The sequence below is a fragment of the Carettochelys insculpta genome, chromosome 4, assembly GCF_033958435.1.
Source record: "Carettochelys insculpta isolate YL-2023 chromosome 4, ASM3395843v1, whole genome shotgun sequence".
NCBI classification, from domain to species: domain Eukaryota; kingdom Metazoa; phylum Chordata; order Testudines; family Carettochelyidae; genus Carettochelys; species Carettochelys insculpta.
Genome location: NC_134140.1, coordinates 84,713,443 through 84,728,300, shown reverse-complemented (window position 1 = coordinate 84,728,300; position 14,858 = coordinate 84,713,443).

Here is a 14,858-nt window from a genome sequence, read left to right as displayed (position 1 = left end):
TTGCAGAGGTAATCTTTCCAAAGATAAGAAACACCAGAATTAAGGTTGCCTGTGCAACCTTAACTAATCTCTTTTGAACAAATGCATTTGGATATAGTCATTAATTACATGATCATATCAATATTTTTCTACAGAAGCCTTGTCTTAGCTTGTGCACAGGATAACGGTGTATAATTGAAAAACAGCAATATTTTATTGAGTGTGTACTTTATACCCTATTTACTACACAGTGGGCTTGTCTACACTACCACCTTCCTTCGAAGGAAGGATGGTAATTAGGGTGTTGGGAGTTTACTAATGAAGAGCTGCCGTGCACATGCAGCACTTCATTAAGCAAATTCCTCCCCGCGGCAACTTAGAAGTTTTAAACGTCAAAGTATCGGCATGCGTCTAGCTGCAGCTCACCTGTCAGTACTTTGAAGTGCCGGGGCAACTTCAAAGTCTCTTTTGAGGAGTAAGGAAACTTTGAAGTTGCTGCGGCTAGATGCGTGCTGGTACTTCATTACTAAACTCCCAACATCCTACTTACCATCCTTCTTTCGAAGGAAGGTGGTAGTGTAGACACATCCAGTGTATATCATAGAAGCCATGCTCAGAAGTCAGAATTATTAATTTCCTCATGGGTTTTTCCATGACACTTATCACTCTAGGATCTCAATGCTAAACCAAGATCAATCTGTTATCTTTTTAACACTCCTGTGAAGATACGAGGTGGCATTATAATTTCTGCAGTTAATCTATAACCCAGACGCCTCAGGTGCCACTTATGCCCCAGTGTACTAATATTTAGAGAAAAGCACTTCAGCAACCAGGCATTACAGGAGCTTACTGTGGTGGAATCAAATACCTACTCAGACAGACAGCTAAGCTAAAGTTTTTACTAGGGGTGCTAGGAAAGGGGAAGATTGTAAATACTCGAGCTGAGAAGCTTTACCCAGTTACAGTTCAAACTGTTGATGACAGTCCAACTGCAAGCCAGGGCTCTTCAAGCCTATAACTTTGGGTGCCTTCTCCAGTTCAGCCACTATTCAAGGAAATAAGCATTTGCAGGTCTCCAACCCTGGCTCAGTTACACTGGCTTCCGGAGGACTGTTTGCTCTTTTCCTTCCCAGCTGCTGCAACTACTCTCCCATTAGACCCAGACAGACCTGAACTGACCTATGTGGTCAGGCAGTCACGGCCTGTTTTACATTCAGCTTTGTCTGCACTTTGGCTTCTCTCAGCTACTTGCTGCCATGTGGCTCCCTTTGCCAAAAAAACCCAGCCACTTCCAGGTTCTGGACCTTTCCCTTTCTGTGGTCAGGGAAATACAATGGGAAGGAAGGCTGATATGATTGCTGATCTGTCACAACATTATTCCCATTTTACAGAGCTGTTGCAAGAAAAGATCGGGTCAAAAGTATCTACTGATTTTGAATGGCAAATCTGAGATAATCAGAACTAGATTTTTCAAAGCATTTACCATTATGTTTCACTTTTATTTATTGAAGAACAGCTATGACTGACTTTTGTTGCCATTGAGAGCACTGAGCACTTCTACAAATCAAATCCAATTAGCGACTTCCTGTGAAAAGTTAGATATAAGTGACTTCCATAGCAACTCTCTGAGAGAGGCAGGGATAGAACCAAATTCCCCAGTGCAGAATGCAAATATCTTAACTATGATTTCTCTTGCTGCAAGTATCATAGAGGCAGCTGTGTTTGTCTGTATCTGCAAAACCAACGAGAAGTTCTGTGGCACCTTATAGACTAACAGAGTTTTTGGAGCATAAGCTTTCATGGGCAAAGACTCACTTCATCAGATGCATTGGCATGGCAGTTCCAGAGCAGGTCTAATTATACAGACTCATGAAAAGAAGGGAGGAAGAGAAAGAGGAAGAGGAAGAGGAAGGCCAGAGCTGATGAGGTCAATTCAGTCAGGGAGGATGTGGCCCACTTCCATCCGCCTCCTACTCTTGCCACAGTCTCCTGGCTCACTCACTACACACATACATTCCAACTTCTGCAACAAATGCAGCAGGAAGCCTGTGGACAGTAGCCTTCTTACTCAGACAAATCTGATTCATGCTAAAAGCAGGCCCAGACTATGCACTGAATGAGGACCAGACTATGCAGAACAAAAATTGGATGTGATCATGTAATTGAGACTATGTCATAATGCATAAAAAAGAGGGTAGATTAATGTTGTGCAGGCAGTCTTGATTCTGGCATTTCCTAACTTTTGAGTGTTTGACCTTGCAATCTTAATAGCTGCTTTTAATATAGATTTTTGAGTGTAGTTTCTTAGATTTTTAAAAAGATAAATGAACAAAACCCCCAGAAATTTCACGGTGCGACTTCCTTTAGACAGTCAAGTGGGTCATCAAGGCTAGGTCTACACTACAGAGATCTTTTGACTCCTGCATCTGCTCCAAAATATCTGTTAGTCTATAAGGTGCCACAGGACTTCTTGCTGTCTTTCGAAAGAAGCTGTCCTGGAAGATCTCTTCTGAAAGAACTGCTTTCAAAAGAGTGCATCCATTCACTGAAAAGCGGATCAAAAGAGAGATCTGCTCGCTCTGTGGGATCTTTTGAAAGACTCCTCTTCTTCCGAAAAATCTTTCAAAAAACTTGCTAGTGTAGATGCAGCCCAAGTGACTAGAACATTTTTATATACTGCACAGACATTTGGCTTTCAGCTAATAGAATAAATGATAGCAATAATATGTTTTCGTCTTCTGAGATGACCAGCAGTGGTGTCATTGAGGGTATGGCTATGCTTACGGGGAGATTGACCTGGTCAGAGTTGATCTTCCAGGGTTCAATTTTGCATGCCTAGTGGCGACATGCAACATTGAAATGCCAGGGTTCAGTCGTCGACCCCTCTACTCCTCATTATCGCAAGAAATAAGGGAGGACAGCCAGATAAGTCAATCCTAGATTTGTTGCAGTTGGAATTGCATATCTAGGATCGATTTTTCAGGTCTAGTGTAGACCTGGCCTGAGATATTTTGCCAGGAGATTTCACAGTTAGCAGAGGAATAGTGAGGGTTGGAACTTTGGATTCAGGATCTGGAGAGGAGTGTTTCTAAAGGACACAAACTCTTCTGTCTCTTTCTTCCAAGTATTGTTCCTTGGCTATGTCTACATTACAGAGTTTTGTTGACAAAACTGAGCTTTTGTCGACAAAACTCAGAGAGCATCTACCCACAAAAGGCGTTTTGTTGACAGAGTCTCAACAAAACGGAGCACTTTCCTCGACAGTGTTATCCGCCTCCATGTTGAGGAATAACACTTCTGTTAACAGAGTTCTGTCAACAAAAGTTCAACATAGACACTCCGGGGCTCTTTTGTCCATAGACAGGGTTTCCAGTTCACCGGGCAGCCCTGTTTGCAGAGCTGCTGGTCAGACGTTCTGTCAAGAGAGGGCCAGGCTTTCTGACTGTTCTCTGTTGACAGAAGTTATGCCGGTAGATCTCTTCTGACAGTGACTTCTGATGACAGATTGCTGTAGTGTAGACATATCTCTTCTGTCTTATCCCCTCCAACCTTTCCCTGAAGTGGCTTCTTCGCTTGGGCAGTGGTTACTGAACATGTACAAACCATGACACTTTAGAGGTTCCTAACCTGGGCTAAGTTGGGTAGATTTCAAGAGAATATCCAAAAAGCACCACCTGTCCCCCTCCCCCCCGAAACTTCAAATCCCTTCACCACTGTGCAGAGATGCTAGAGCACTTCACTCAATAATTTATTTAAGACGGACAATAAAATATATTCTCCTTTAGCCTTGTCAGAAGTGGCTGATCAACAACAAAAGAAAAAGCTTAACAGCAGCTTGAGGCGGACAGCCAGTGAGGAAAATTTTGGACCAAATGAATAAAGTTTCACAAAATTACAAGCAACTGCGAACTGGGTCATATGATGAGACGTACTGAGCACTCATAGTCAAAGGTGGAACAATTATGCAGATACTTATGTACAGCAACCATGAGGTGCAGCCATTGCATTGCTATCCATCCAAACCATCAACAGAAGTTCCATCTTTCTGCTTCTTCCCTAATGTCTCTCCTCTTTTCTTTCCCTCTCTAATATGTCCCCTTTCGGCCCTCTGTCTCAGGGGTTGGAGACTATCAGTGGTGATTACTGCAGCCGATTCTTGTCTTTTCTCAGCTTTGTTCTCTAGTGCTACAGAGGAAGCAGTTAAAGGTTATGTCTACACTCAGGGGTGTGTGACTCTTCTTCTTGAAATCACATGCTTTTGCATGCTGTCATTGAGCTGCCACAAGTAAAAATAGCAGTGTAGCACATACTTGGCTTTGTGATGAGAGCTAGTGAGAATATGTGTATGTGAACAGGGGAATCATAGTCCTAGAATACAGCTAAAAAAGAGTTTTCTCACAAACGCATGTCAGCACTGGCACTCTAAATTTGAAACAAAACTGAATGTGTTTTGAAGGGTCAAAAAGTCTACATCAAACTCAGGCTGGTGATTGTATGTTTATATTCACAAAGGTTTTCTCTTCCTTGTGTCAGTCAGGATGTAGAACATAAATATCAAAATGTATTAAAGAAGGATATGCCATAAATCTTGACCAAAAAGCCCCACCAATAATAAATATTTTATCAACAGTTCTGTTTTCTTAGTCAAGTGTTTATGGATTGAGTAGAGGTTTTATATATGATATAAACTTTTAATCCAATATTCAAAATTTTGATCCATCCCATTTAACAATGCATAAGGAATTAATTTCTGAACAATTACATTCTGCCAGTAAAAAACAACCCAGTCCTGTAGCACTGAAAGACTAACAGCTATCATGGGTGAGACCCACTTCTTCAGATTTTCAGATTGACAACAATTCATTTTAATAATCTGATATATGTTTTAATGTTTCTCTTCAGATCAATCATTAACTTTTAGAAGTAGTAGGAAGAAGTGAAAACATAATTCTCTGAAAATTTTGCAGAAGAGTCCTTATTGCTATTTAATCCGGGGCCCCTTTTATGCCACTTGCACAGTATAAAGTATCTAAAATGGGTTTAAATATAATTTAAATTAATTTTAAGGTTACTGTACAATACAAAAGCAGTGTACAGAAACCGCAGTGTAAACAGGAATAATACAGTAAACACTGTAATTTTCTGGCAGCCCTGGGACCAGGAGATTGCCAGATATCCAAACATTTTGGATAATAAAGAGAGGCATAGCTAGCAATGCATAACACTAAAGCAAAATAAGATTAGATATGAAGAAAGAAAGAAAAATGTATGCAGGGTATTTTATTTAACAACAACAGTAGTATTGTACACTGTAAACTTCTACTTATATTTACTTTCACTTTACTGTGCTTATGGAAAACATAATTAAAATTTACTTATTGTTAAAGTGCTGGTTATCTGAGAGTTCCAGATAATAGAATGCCAGATATGAGTTTACTATGCCACTTAAATAAAAAATCACCACAGACTTGAGATTTTTTTGCCTAATTCTATAATATTCTAATAAATAATGAGGGAAGAAAAATAATACACATGTGTACACATGTAGATCTGTTTTATGACAAAAGATGTTTCTGTCTTCAATGCAATGTCAGCTACGCTTGTGATGTTCTTAAAGGTGTTTTATGGCACTTATATATCTAGAGTTTGCTGTGTAAATTGAAATGAAGTAACCGATGCAAATGTAAGAAATTTTACTATGGAACTGATTCAGTAGGCATAGAAAACCCTAGTTAAGAAGTTTGTGCTGTACTTCACATTAATGATTTTCTAAGAACTGATTTTATTTGTGAATTTGCTCAATCACAAAGGAATTAAAGAAGACAAACTTATTTGTGTGAAACTAGCACTCCAAATGCATGAAGAGTATTCAGCAAAGTGTCCAGAGTAATTTCTGTACCTGATCTTCTGGCTTGTCTAATCCATTTTATTGTGGATAGTTGATCTGACATGACTTCAGATTAGTTTAATAGGGATTAAAGCAGCGTGAGTCTATAAATGTATGAATTTGCAAGTACAAACATGTAAAGGAATTCTTTATCTTTAAGGGCAGAAAACTGAGAGAAAGTTCAAAGTAAAATCTAGATACATTTATAAACTTGGGTAATTTTCTGGGAAATATTCAAAACAGCTCAGAACTGTGCAGTTTTGGGGCCAAATCCTGATATCCTTACTCATTTATTACCATCACAAATACCTGCTGAAATCAAGGAGGAAACACTTCAAGATTTGGCCTCTGGAAAATAAAAGTACATGTCCCTAAATAAACCTATACATCCCCTTGATTGTTGCCCAAATAAAGCAAGTATCTGGCACTCAGCTTTGTGAGTTGGCATGATCTGTGCATAATGTATTTAGAGCAAGAGCTGCCAAGAGACGGGGGTCAAAGACAGCCAAATTATGATATCACACCAATATACAACCTCATCATAGTGACAGAGATAAAACACTTTGTAAATTGCTTTTGTTCATTTTAATTTATTGAGAGCTTTTGAACTATGAGTTTCATTCTGTGACATGTTTTCATTCATTTAGATCTCATGTCTTTCATTAATTTGCTTCCCCTTTTAAAAATAATACCACTTTTTTGGCAGTGTGAAATTGCTCAAGCTATAGATCACACCTTATGTGAAGTAGAAATTTAGGACCCTACAGTATTATGAAAAGCCAGGCTTTGTAGTGAAATTTTGACTTCATCTGTCTAGTTGCTGGCTGGAATGGAACTGGCACCTTGCCATGCTGTCATGACAAATAGATGACCCATTTTTAAGACCAGGTTTGTGAAATTGTGACTCATTCTTTCTCTGCAGCAGGGTTATGCATAGGACCTTACTGTAAATAAGTTGGAGTAGTTTCTCTTTTTTTACTTTTGCAAGTGGGGGATATTAGGGGCACACACTGTAAATTTGAGAGAAGAATACAAATTTGAGGGAGCACGACTGAAAGTGGTCAGCTTCACCGGTTACATAGCTACGAGGACATAGCTCTCCTTTGTCTAATGTAAGTCTGTTTTAGTTCTAAGAAAGCCTTAATTCTGAGTCCAGACTTTGCCTCCTTCTTATGAATGTATAAGGCAACATGTCAGAATGATCTAGATGTGAAGACAGACCAAAGAATAGTGTATGAAAGAGTTATCATGACAATAGAGCAAGTTACCAGCCTCCAAGGAGCTGAAATTCTCCGATAATGCAACAAACTCCTGGAATAGATTCAAAGAGAGTTTGACCAACATAAAATCTTCTTCGACGCTGCAGGACTTGAGGCATTTGCTGTCTTTGACAGCATGCGGCTTAGGAGGCATTTAAAGACTATTGTGTATTATTAAAATGTGAGAGATTTGAAAAGCAGAAAGTTTCACACTGGAAGACAAAAAGAAGGGGAAACCTTTGAAAAATACCAAACAGAGCTGCAAGATGCAAGCTCATGGTCTAATAAATTTGCTAGTCTCTAAGGTGCCACAGGACTGCTTGCTATTTGTAGAACTGAAAGTAATGAGCCAAGCCTGCCATGAAGAATAGTTAACAGATTCAGTTACAGGCAATACAACTATAATTAGAAGCAGAGATCCAAAATTGCAAAAAAACCATCAAAACCAAAACAAAAACCTATTGGACGATACGGCTCTCAAGTTGGAAAAAGCAGTGAGACTGGTCATGCAGCAGAAATCACTGTGCACTGAATAAAAATAATAGGAGAACAGGAAACTGCCACTCTGAATGGACTCACAAGAGAGAAGAAAAACCTGGCAAGCAGTAAGTTGCTACAGAACAAAAACACAGGAAAAAAGCAAAGCAAGAGAGTTTGCAAAGGACAGCTTTTAGAGCTTCATGAGATGTGGACACAATCATTAATCTCAGCAATGCCCAGATTTTGGCAAATGCTGCAAAATTTGTAAGTAATACGATAATTTTGCCAAAGTTTGCAACCAAGATAAATAATTGCAGAAGAGGAAGCAAAGCCTGTACGTGGATTCAGAAATCGATGAAAAAAGCACAGATAGCAACGCAGAAAAGGTGTTCTGTGTAGGAGCTGTATCTGAAGGGGAAGGAATGGATGAATGGACAATTTCCTTAGAGACTAATGGGACTTTTATAATCTACAAATATGAGGCTGATTGCCCAGATATTAATGTTAAAAGGCTGAAGAAAAAGCAAGGAACATGGTGAGCAAACAGGTTGAACAGAAATCTTGTAACTGGGACCTTGTTCTACTGGTACATGTGTACTGGTAGTAAAAACAAAAGATCAAATAGAAATGACAAGCTGTGATAGTTAAAGGGAATTAAGCACTATATTGGGTTTAAAGACATGTTAAGCCCTTAGGCTGATACAAAGATTACGCATGGTAGAGGGGATGAAGGTCATAGGCATAGAGGAACAGTTAGTAGGAAATCTTTTGGAGGCCTAGAGAAACCAGCATCTGAACAGAACATTGAACTAACAGAACCAGAATATCCTATTGTATATGCCACTAGAAATACCGCTCTTAATTATGACAAAAACACTCAAAGAACTGGATAGTGTAGTAACAAAAGACATTGCTAGAACAGCTGAAAAGCCTCCAGAATAGGTGCACTCATTAGCAATAGTAAAAAATAAGGATGGAGCACCGAGATTATGCATAAATCCTAAAGATTTTTACAAGGATATCAAAGGAGAACATTTTCAGCTACCTCCTAGAGAAGACATTTTTGGGGGTATGACATCTTTTATAAAATCTGTGCATCAAATAGCTAGGAAATTGAAGGCACATATATAGGTGATAATCTCATCTGGGGCAGCACATTAGAGGAACCCAATTACAGGTTAAAGAGAGCTTTGGATGGGGACAGAGTAGTAGCCTGGAAGCAGAATGAAAAAAAAATCTAGACTCAGCCTCTGAAAAAATGACCTGCTTAGGACAAAGTTTAATTGAACAATGGGTATGTATTGAGTCTATCAGAACACAAGCTATCACAAATACGCTAGTCCTAGAAAACATGAAAGCGAAAGTCACAACACTAGATGAAACTGCCTCAATGACTGGAAAAACCAAGACGGTGAGGACCAACCAGTCCAACAACACCACCATCACACTGTGAGGGATGATCTAGAAGATGTGGAGCAGTTTACGTACTTGGGGAGTATTATGGGCATAGATGGAGGAACAGATAAGGATGTCAGGATAGGGAAAGCAACAGCTTCATTCAAGACTCTCCCTCCCATATGGAGTTCACAAATAATATTTGCAAAGATGAAACTGCGGATCTTCAACACAAATGTGAAGAGTGTGCTCTTGTGTGGATGTGAGACCTGGCGTACTAAAAAGTCTTCAAATCACAAGCTACAGATGTTCATAAACAGATGCCTAAGGTACACCTAATAGCAAGAATTCATCACAAATGAAGAGTTTTGGAACAGAGCAGGTCAAGGACCAACTGACACTGAAATCAAGAGAAGGATGTGGGGATGGCTAGGCCACCTTCCCAGAAAATGGTTATCCAGCATAGTCCATCAAGCTCTCACATGGAATCCACAAGGAAAATGCAAAAGAGGAAGATCTTGGACAACATGGAGAAGATCTACTAAGACTAAAGGAAAACAACTGGTGTACTCCTGGAGCCAGCTAGAAGTTTTGTCCCAAGATAGAGTAAAGTGGAGGAAATTTGTAGATGACCTCTGCTCCAAATGGAGTACAAGGGTTAAGCAGTAGTACTAGTAGTAGAAGGAGTCCTAGAAAATAAAGAGGTAAGACACCGGTTCATAGAAATAGTTAATTATGTTGGTAAATTTAGATCTAATTTATTTGTACAAATCAGCAACCTCCATATATACATTCAAAGGAACAGTCCGTGGACATGGGATGCTAATCCGAACAAAGAGACTGATAACTTAAAACAATGGATTTGGCAAAACCTTGTCCTAAGATATTTTGGCAACAGAAGAACAAACAAATTGTCCACTGCTGCTTCCAAAGAAGGAATAAGGACAGCACTGCTACTAAAATATGATGACTATTGGAGACCAGTAGTGTGTGCATCCAGGTCTCTTACAAAACCAGAAGCCTTTATGTCCGAATTGAAAAGGAAACTTTTAATTGTGGTGCTTGGTTGAAAAGAATTCCATGTTTTTGTAACAGTGACAGACCCTAGTCATTGGTGGGGAGGAAAGAATATGGGACATTTGGAGCTGAGGCTGTGGCGGGCCCCACCTCTTATTCTCTCTGTAAGGGGGCTTTGTGCCACTAGATGGGATAGCACACTATGCCCAGAAGGTGATTCAGCAAAAGATGTCTTCCGATGGTGGGTCCAGGGTGTTGGAGTCTTTGAAGCCCAGAGATGCTGTGTGGATTTTTGGTAGTACTTGTTGGGCCCAGAGGGCAGTAGTGACTGCTAAGCTTTACTACAACCTCATGAAGTACAGATTCCTGAAGGGCACGTGTTTCAGACAATAAAGAGACATCTGCAACATCTTCTTGAAAAAGAGAGACACAAGGAGCAAATACAACAGCTGCAGGACAAAGCTCTGAGGAAACCACAGAGAATCCTTCAGCTCAGCAAACCAAGCAGTCTGCTGATTCAGCGCATGAGAGGACTGAAGTGGCACTGCATAGATCTAACAGGTGGCACAAAGCACCTGTCGGAATTGCAGGGCACTGCTAACAAAGCTGAGTAGGCTATGGCGTTTACACAGAAAGATGTATAACTGTTTGGGACAGCGCCTGCTGGAAAGGGGAGACGTCGGGGAGTGTAAACTGTCCCTTTAAGAGCAGATCACGTATTAGAGGGAACTGAACTGCGCTATTGAGAACCAGTCAGAAGCAGTCTCATGACAGCTTAGGCAGGTACACTAGGCATGCACAGCTCTCCTTAGCCTTATGTAAGTGAGTTTTAGTCTTAATAAAGCCTTACTCCCAAGACAGGACTGCACCTCTTTCTTTTGCAAGACAACACAGAGGGGACTGAAAATCAGTAGCTAGCTTCTCTGGGTCCAAAAGAGGCTAATACCATTTTTTATGATGTAATTCTCTGCCAGCCCCAGAGTTTCCATACCTCCAGTTCATGACAGCAACTCAAAATCACTTTGGAACATAGGTGCTGGAAGTAGGGGTGTAGGGGAAGAAGGGAGTGCTGTAGCACCCTGTGTCTTGAAGTGGGTTCCATTATATACAGTGTTTCCAGTTTGGTTAAACAACTCTTAGCACCCCAAACTCTAAAAACTATTCCAGTTTCCCTGCTTTGGAAGTGAGACCAAGGCCATAAATGGAAGGAGAAGAGGACTACTTGCTCAGTGCACCATCAGCTGTAGCTGACTCCCATGGATTGCCAAGTGTCAGTCCAATCAGGAATCAATTATGCTTCAAACAGTTATTCCTTTGAACACTTTCCTAACTGCTGCTGTGCAATGAGGAAAGGCTGAGCCAATGGGAACAAAGCTCCTGAAAGAGGCCTGCTTAGCTGCTCAGAAATACAGTGGTCCAGCAGAGTCACAGGGTGGACAGATCCTCCATATATATAGTTCTGCCTCATGGCTCTAGGACTTCCCTTCACCATTGCAGAGAATATGAAATTATCACTGTTATTTTTAATGCATGACGTATGTGCCTCAGTTTACTTGCTTGATAATAATCTGTCTGCACGGACTTAAATCAAAGGAGGCTCGAGTGGGGCTGGTGGGGGGAAATGTGGAGGAGAGAGAGGGAGAGAGAGAATATGAAACTGTAGTCACAGTATACCAGGGACCACTAGGTTTGCCTGGCTTTGAGAAAAGTGGTGAGGTTCGGGCAAGCTCCAGGCATCCAAGGCTGTTGTGGATTTAGCCCTTTCTCTCTGCTTGTTGTGTACCTTTGGGCCAATGAACAATACATCTCTTTGGAAGGAGCTGTTCTGAGTCACCCAGAACAGGCACTCAGAATGTCTTGCACATACCAGTTGCAACTGGCTCTGTCACGTTAACCGTAGGAATCTGGGGGTGGGGGGGAGGTGCCACCATAATAGCCACTGTAAGACTGATAGATCCCTGAGTTCCACACAGAGACAGGTGAAGGTACTGGATCTTGTCACCTGAGGGTGTGGGTTTGGGAGGAAGTGCAAGGGACTCTTGGCCAGCACTCATACTGTTACTGTGGTATACGGTGGGCATATGGCACTTTGTTATTACCTTATTTCCACTACAGACCACCCCAGGCTTACACCCATACGTATTTCATTAAACGCCACTGTTGGATTAAAGGAGGCAGGGAAACTAGCCATCAAGCACACATCCACACACCCTCATGCACTCCTGCACTCATAGGCTACGTCTACACAGCAGCATTATTTTGAAATAAGCTATGCTGGAAGTGATTTTGCAGAATTGCTTATATCGAAATAGTGCGTCTACACACAAAATACAAATCAAAATAGCGTTCAGCTATTTTGAAAGAGAACGTCCAGACACAGTAGAGCCTATTTCAGGTTAGAGCCCTTGGATGGACTATGGCTTCTTTCAAAATAACCCCTATTGCCTGTCTACGCAGCCTCTATTCCTCATAGAATGACTTTTACCAAATTAGAAATAAGCTGTCCAGTATTTCAAAATTATTTCAGCATAGTGGTTGTGCTGTGTAGGTGATTGCAAAGTTATTTGAGAATAGCAGCCATTATTCTGAAATATCTTTGCTGTATACACACACCAATACACTTACACAGGAATAGTCATCCAGGTGAACAGTTATATAGAGATAGCCAAGACATAGTGGCTACATCTACACTAGCCCAAATCTTTGAAATGGCTGTGCAAATGGCCATTTTGAAGACTACTAATCAGGCTCTGAAATACATATTCAGCGCCTCATTAGCATGCTGGTGGCCACGGCACTTCGAAACTGCTGAGGCTTACTTCTGCAAGGCTTGTCCAGATGGGGCTCCTTTTCGAAAGGACCCCAGGGACGTCAAAATCCCCTTATTCCTATCAGCAGCTAGGAATAAGGGGATTTTGAAGTTGGCAGGGTCCTTTCGAAAAGGAGCCCTGTGGGGACGAGCCACATGGCAGCAAAAAGTGGCAATTTTGAAGTGCCGTGGCCACCGGCATGCTAATGAGGCATTGAATAGGTATTTCAGTGTCTCATTTGTAATCTTTGTAATGGCCATTTGCATGGCCATTTCGAAGATTTGGGATAATGTAGACATGGCCAGTGTGTCTGATTTGTCTGCCTGCAGTAACAAATCCAGGGCAGTAAACTGATTGCATGATCCCCTTGTCAGCTTGCTCTCTCATCTGTTTAATACTCAGATAGTACCATCCATCCTGGGTAGAGTGGTGGTGTCTACACTTGCATTCATCTTTTGAAACAGGCGTGCAAATGAGGGAAATCGAAAATGCAAATGAGGTTCAGATTTACATGTATGACACCTCATGTGCACATTCTTCTTTCAAAAATAAAAACCGGTGTAGACACTGCTCTTTCAAAAGTAAACCCCATCTTTGAAAGAATCCTTCTTCCTTTTTTTATGGGAAGAAGGATTCTTTCGAAGATGGGGTTTACTTTCGAAAGAGCAGTGTCTACACTAGTTATTCTTCTTTCGAAAGAAGCTATTTTGAAAGAATATGCAAATGAGATGCCAGATATGTAAACCTGCACCTCATTTGCATTTTTGATTACCCTCATTTGCATGACTCTTTCGAAAGAGGAATGCAAGCGTAGACACAGCCAGTGAGAGGAAGCCATGGCCAGGGTGCTGGGCTGCCCCCAGCCAGCCAAAGTAACTCCTGCAGAGTGGTGATGGCAACAGAAACTCCTTTATAGCTTTGCACCTATCTTTCCATATGTTTTAGTTTGTAGCTCTTCTCTTGTCCCAATGCCCCAACACACTGCATGACCAGGAAACAAAAAAAACCTCACAGTCATGTAGAATGTTCAAGACTAACAAAATAATTTATTAGTTGATGAACTTTCATGGGGTAGACGCACTTCTTCAGATGCCCAGGAGTCATCAGCTAATAGCAGATGGCTTGGTCTTTTCTTGATGGGGCCTCTTCATCTTGGGTGGGTTCTTTTGCAGGGCTCCACTCCTATTATTCTCTGGCCTTCAAGATGCTGCTGTTTGCTGGTCATCCAGACAGGCTGGCTTGTGGGACCAATTCCATTGTACACCTACATTCACATTTTCTCAGTCACGCAAAGGAAAGCTCACTTCAGAGAAAGCAATTTCTTTTAAAAAGGAAAGGCCAAGATTTCTTACAGACTTATGGCTGTGTTTACACTACAAAAATAACTTTGAAGTTGCTTACTTCTAAGTACAACTTTGAAGCTGAGCATCTACACACACCCTACTTCGAAGTTAACTTCAAAGTAAGGGAAAATGGGGTACACTCTCTGTTGGCTACTTTGAAGTAGTACCTAACATTGAAGTTAGTTCCTCATATAGATGCACCTTGTAATATCCCTAAACTACTTCTCATTAACTTTTACTACTTAATATTAACCTAGAAACTACTACAAAATGAAGCTTACAGAAAGTTCCACGATTTAAAACCTGTGATGACTGAAGTTATAGAGCTTCTGTTTGCATTATACTGGAATGAGCAGAGGCTATATACATTCCTAACCCTGTGATCCAATTGAAAGTGGAAGGAAAAATGCAGTTCCATTCTGGGAAGATAGAATGTTGAAGCCTGCCTCCTGGAAAGAGTCAGATCAGGGATGCAGTTCATAACCTAAACCATCACAACCACAGATCCCTATGATCCGTTCTTTTTGGGATGCACTTCCTCCTGATTCTCTGCCTCTCTCCAAAACATCTCACAGCTGATGGGACAATCACTGTGAAACTCCATGTCCCTTTTCCAGTTTGCTTCCGGTTTCTCTGGGTGGGTGATGTTCTAGCCCACTAAATAAGTGAGGAGGAGGAGCAGGAGTGG